Genomic DNA, 6,169 nt, shown 5'->3' with positions numbered 1-6,169 from the left:
ACTGGACGTCCCAGGAGGTCTTCCTCCTTGGGATTCATGTCCTCTCCTCTCCTCACAGGTTCGGCCATGGCACTTATGTCAATGGCCTTGCACTCTCCTTTTGGGTTCCCTTCTGTATTGCTTGGGAGAGTACTAGGAGGGATTTCAGTGATCCTTTTACTCAGCTGGCCCACTTGTGCTTCCAAATTTCTAATGGAAGACCTTGTTTCATTCATGAAACTTACAGTGGCCTTAGATAGATCAGAGACTAGATTTGCTAAATTAGAAGCATTTTGTTCAGAGTTCTCTGTCTGTTGCTGAGTTGATGATGGAAAAGGCTTGCTATTGCTAAACCTGTTTCTTCCACCATTATTAAAGCCTTGTTGGGGCTTTTGATCCTTCCATGAGAAATTTGGATGATTTCTCCATGTTGAGTTATAGGTGTTTCCATAAGGTTCACCTAAGTAATTTACCTCTGCTATTGCAGGGTTCTCAGGATCATAAGCTTCTTCTTCAGAAGATGCCTCTTGAGTACTGTTGGATGCAGCTTGCATTCCATGCAGACTCTGAGAGATCATATTGACTTGCTGAGTCAATATTTTATTCTGAGCCAATATGGCATTCAGAGTATCAACTTCAAGAACTCCCTTCTTCATAGGCGTCCCATTACTCACAGGATTCCTTTCAGAAGTGTACATGAACTGGTTATTAGCAACCATATCAATGAGTTCTTGAGCTTCTGCAGGCGTTTTCTTTAGGTGAATGGATCCACCTGCAGAAGTGTCCAGTGACATCTTTGATAGCTCAGATAAACCATCATAGAATATATCCAGGATGGTCCATTCTGAAAGCATGTCAGAAGGACACTTTTTGGTCAACTGTTTGTATCTTTCCCAAGCTTCATAGAGGGATTCACCTTCTTTCTGTCTGAAGGTTTGAACATCAGCTCTAAGCTTGCTCAGCTTTTGAGGAGGAAAGTACTTGGCTAAGAAAGCCGTGACCAGCTTATCCCAAGAGTTCAGGCTGTCTTTGGGTTGAGAATCCAACCATAATCTAGCTCTGTCTCTTACAGCAAAAGGGAAAAGCATGAGCCTGTAGACTTCAGGATCTACTCCATTAGTCTTAACAGTATCACATATCTGCAAGAATTCAGTTAAGAACTGAAAAGGATCTTCAGATGGAAGTCCATGAAACTTGCAGTTCTGCTGCATCAGAGAAACTAATTGAGGTTTCAGCTCAAATTTGTTTGCTCCAATGGCAGGAATGGAGATGCTTCTTCCATGTAATTTGGAATTAGGTGCAGTAAAGTCACCAAGCATCCTCCTTGCATTATTATTATTTTCGGCTGCCATCTCCTCTTCTTGTTTGAAAATTCCTAACAGGTGCTTACTGGTTAGTTGTAATTCAGAGTCCTTTCAGGTTCTGGATCTGCTTCAACAAGAATATTCTTGTCCTTGCTCCTGCTCATATGACAAAGAAGAAGGCACAGAAAAATAATAATAATAGAGATCCTTTTTTTTTTTGAATGAGGGAGAGATGTTAGTAGATGAATAAATAAAAAAAAATAGAAGGAGATGAGAGAGAAGAGAATTTTCGAAAATAATTTTTGAAAAAGAGTTAGTGATTTTTGAAAATAGTTTTTGAAAAATGTTAGTAATTTTCGAAAATTAAGATTTAAAAATTAAAATAATTAATAAATTAAAAAGAAATTTTGAAAAAGGGGGAAGATATTTTCGAAAAATGAGAGAGAGAGAATTAGTTAGGTAGTTTTGAAAAAGTTAAGGAATAAACAAAAAGTTAGTTAGTTAGTTGAAACAAATTTTGAAAAGATAAGAAGTTAGGAAGTTAGAAAAGATATTTTGAGAAGATATTTTTTAAAAAAGATAAGATAAGTAGATATTTTTTAAAAGATATGATAGAAATTAGTTTTTGAAAAAGATTTGATTTTTAAAATCACAATTAATGACTTGATTCACAAGAAATCACAAGATATGATTCTAGAACTTAAAGTTTGAATCTTTCTTAACAAGTAAGTAACAAACTTGAAATTTTTGAATCAAAACATTAATTGATTAGTTATTTTCGAAAATTTTATATAAAAATAAGAAAAAGATTTTTGAAAAATATTTTTGAAATTTTTGAAAATAACTAAGAATTTTGAAAAAGATTTGATTTTTGAAAAAGATTTTGAAAAAGATAAGATTTTCAAATTGAAAATTTGATTTGACTCATAAGAAACAACTTGATTTTAAAAATTTTTGAAAAAGTCAACTCAAATTTTCGAATTTGATGAGAGAAAAAGAGAAAGATATTTTTTTTTTGATTATTGAAATTTTTATGAAAAACATGAAAATTATGCAATGCATGAAATTTTTAGATCAAAACATGTGATGTATGCAAGAATGCTATGAATGTCAAGATGAACACCAATAACACTTTGAAGATCATGATGAACATCAAGAACACATTTTTGAAAAATTTTTAATGCAAAGAAAACATGCAAGACACCAAACTTAGAATTCTTTAATTCTTAGACACTAAGAATTCAAGAATGCATATGAAAAACATGAAAAAAAACAAAACAAAAAATCATCAAGATCAAACAAGAAGACTTACCAAGAACAACTTGAAGATCATGAAGAACACTATGAATGCATGATATTTTCGAAAAAATGCAAGATGCATATGCAAGTGACACCAAACTTATGATATGACTCAAGACTCAAACAAGAAACACAAAATATTTTTGATTTTTTTGATTTTCTAATTTTTTTTTTTGGATTTTTATTTTATATTTTTCGAAAAACTATTTTGGAAAAGAAAAATAAGGATTCCAAAATTTTCAATATGAATTCCAGGAATCTTATGCTCTAAAGCTCCAATCAAAGGGTCAGGCATGGCTTAATAGCCAGCCAAGCTTTAGTATGTAACTCAGACATGACACGCCTGACATTCCTTACATTCAACAGCCAATTGGCTAAGAAAGATAAAGAAGCTCTTCTCTTGGGTATAAGGATTGAGACATGGCTTTACAGCCAGCCAGGCTTCAACATGCTTCATGAAACGCTAGAATTCATTCTTAAAAATTCTGAAGCCATAGAATAATTTATTTTTGAAAACAATTTTTTTTTTTTTTGAAAACAGATGAGAAAATTTTAGAAATATTTTTGAAAAATTTTTGAAAAGAAAACAAAAAGAAAGTTACCTAATCTGAGCAACAAGATGAACCGTCAGTTGTCCATACTCGAACAATCCCCGGCAACGGCACCAAAAACTTGGTGCACGAAATTGTGATCTCCAGGCTCGAACAAATCCTGGTAATGGCTCCAAAGCTTGGTGCTCTGATCTTAATTCATAATTGTCACAACTTCGATACAACTAACCAGCAAGTGCACTGGGTCATCCAAGTAATACCTTACGTGAGTAAGGGTCAAATCCCACGGAGATTGTTGGTATGAAGCAAGCTATGGTCACCTTGTAAATCTCAGTCAGGCAGATATAAAGTGATAATGGTGTTTTGGAATATTGTATAATAAAATAGGGATAGAGATACTTATGTAAATCATTGGTAGGAATTTCAGATAAGCGAATGGAGATGCTTTTCGTTCCTCTGAACCTCTGCTTTCCTGCTATCTTCATCCAATCTGTCTTACTCCTTTCCATGGCTGGCTGTATGCAAGGGCATCACCGTTGTCAGTGGCTACATCCCCTCCTCTCAGTGAATAATATGCTCACGCACCCTGTCACGGCACGGCTATTCATCTGTCGGTTCCCGATCATGCTGGAATAGGATTCACCATCCTTTTGCGTCTGTCACTAACGCCCTGCAATCGCGAGTTAGGAGCTCGTCACAGTCATTCAATCATTGAATCCTACTCGGAATACCACAGACAAGGTTTAGACCTTCCGGATTCTCTTGAATGCCGCCATCATTCTAGCTTACGCCACGAAGATTCTGGTTAGGAGATCTAAGAGATACTCATTCTAGCTTATTTCATGTAGAACAGAAGTGTTTGTCAGACACGCGTTCATAAGGGAGAAGGATGATGAGCGTCACACATAATCATCACCTTCATCACGTTCTTGGGTGCGAATGGATATCTTAGAAGCGAAATAAGAAGGATTGAATAGAAAACAGTAGTACTTTGCATTAATCTTTGAGGGACAGCAGAGCTCCACACCTTAATCTATGGAGTGTAGAAACTCTACCGTTAAAAATACATAAGTGAAGGTCCAGGCATGGCCGAGATGGCCAGCCCCCTAAAACGTGATCAAAGGATCATAAGGTAATCCAAAGATGTCTAATACAATAGTAAGAGGTCCTATTTATAATAAACTAGCTACTAGGGTTTACATGAGTAAGTATTTGATGTATAAATCCACTTCCGGGGCCCACGTGCGGAGGCCATTTGTGGAGTTGAACGCCAGTTTTTGTGCCAGTTTGGGCGTTCAACTCTGGTTTTGGATCCTTTTCTGGCGCTGGACGCCAGATTTGGGTAGAAAGCTGGCGTTGAACGCCAGTTTACGTCATCAATTCTTGGCCAAAGTATGGACTATTATATATTGCTGGAAAGCCCTGGATGTCTACTTTCCAACGCAATTGGAAGCGCGCCATTTCAAGTTCTGTAGCTCCAGAAAATCCACTTTGAGTGCAGGGAGGTCAGAATCCAACAACATCAGCAGTCCTTTTTCAACCTCTGAATCTGATTTCTGCTCAAGTCCCTCAATTTCAGCCAGAAAATACCTGAAATCACAGAAAAACACACAAACTCATAGTAAAGTCCAGAAATGTGAATTTAACACAAAATCTATTAAAAACATCCCTAAAAGTAACTAGATCCTACTAAAAACATACTAAAAACAATGTCAAAAAGCGTATAAATTATCCGCTCATCAACCTTTTCCACCATCATACTCAAACACTTATATTCTGGTGGCTGTTGACTACGTATCAAAATGGGTAGAGGCCGTTGCCACACCCACCAATGATACTAAAACAGTGCTGAAGTTCCTCCAGAAATATATCTTCAGCAGGTTTGGGGTCCCTAGAGTACTAATCAGTGATGGGGGCACTCACTTCTGCAACAAATAGCTTTACTCTGCCATGGTCCGGTATGGGATTCGCCACAAGGTGGCGACTCCATATCATCCATAGACTAATGGACAAGCTGAAGTCTCTAACAGAGAGCTAAAAAGAATCCTAGAACGGACTGTAAGTACCCGTAGAAAGGATTGGGCAAGAAGCTTGGATGATGCTCTGTGGGCATACAGAACAGCATTCAAGACTCCTATAGGGACCTCTCCATACCAACTTGTGTATGGTAAGGCATGTCACCTGCCCGTGGAACTGGAACATAAAGCCTGTTGGGCAACCAGATTCCTAAACTTTCATGCCAAATTAGCTGGAGAAAAAAGATCGCTCTAGCTAAATGAACTAGAGGAATTCAGATTCACTGCTTTCGAAAATGCCAAGCTTTATAAAGAAAAATAAAAAAAATGGCATGACAGGAAGCTATCATCTAGAATCTTTGAACCAGGATAAAAGGTTCTGTTGTTTAACTCTAGGCTCAGGCTATTCCCCGGGAAACTGAAGTCCCGGTGGAGGGGACCATATGTGATTACAAGTGTATCACCATATGGTTATGTGGAGCTTCAAGATATTAATTCTGATAAGAAGTTCATTGTTAATGGACAGAGAATCAAGCACTATCTTGAAGGCAATGTTGAGCAAGAGTGCTCAAGGCTGAAGCTAGATTAAAAGCTCAGCAAGGTCCAGCTAAAGACAATAAAGAAGCGCTTGCTGGGAGGCAACCTAGCCGTGGGGCATCACTTCCTCTAAGCATTTTGCCCTATTCTTGATTTTATTTGTTTATATAAAGTTCATTGATCCTAAGGTAAAGAGTCAATTGTATAAGTTCACAGGGTTACAGAAGGATTTTGCACGCAAAACAGAGAAAAAGAGCTCACTGGCAAGAAAACGCCAGTAAAAGTCTGTTTTGGGCGTTCAACGCCCAACAGAAGCATCCACTGGGCGTTGAACGCCAGTAAGGATAGCCATCTGGGCGTTGAACGCCAGAAAGAAGCTCTTTCTGGGCGTTTAACGCCAGATTTACAGCGTTCTGGGCGTTTAGAAAAACGCCCAGTAACAAAGGACTTCCTGGCATTCAACGCCAGAAATAAGCAGCAGCTG

General features: G+C 37.6%; 1 non-coding gene across 1 annotated transcript; it reads left to right on the top strand.

Moving 5' to 3' along the window:
- The first annotated feature begins 827 nt into the window (after window positions 1-827).
- Window positions 828-935, top strand: LOC112773690 (small nucleolar RNA R71). The gene has a single exon (XR_003188227.1). It is a non-coding gene; the product is annotated as a small nucleolar RNA R71 (small nucleolar RNA).
- The last annotated feature ends 5,234 nt before the right edge of the window (window positions 936-6,169 follow it).

The sequence above is a fragment of the Arachis hypogaea genome, chromosome 18, assembly GCF_003086295.3.
Source record: "Arachis hypogaea cultivar Tifrunner chromosome 18, arahy.Tifrunner.gnm2.J5K5, whole genome shotgun sequence".
In the NCBI taxonomy this organism is placed as follows: Eukaryota; Viridiplantae; Streptophyta; class Magnoliopsida; order Fabales; family Fabaceae; genus Arachis; species Arachis hypogaea.
The sequence above is the reverse complement of the archived record's forward strand: the minus strand, read 5'-3'. Positions and strand labels throughout refer to the sequence as shown.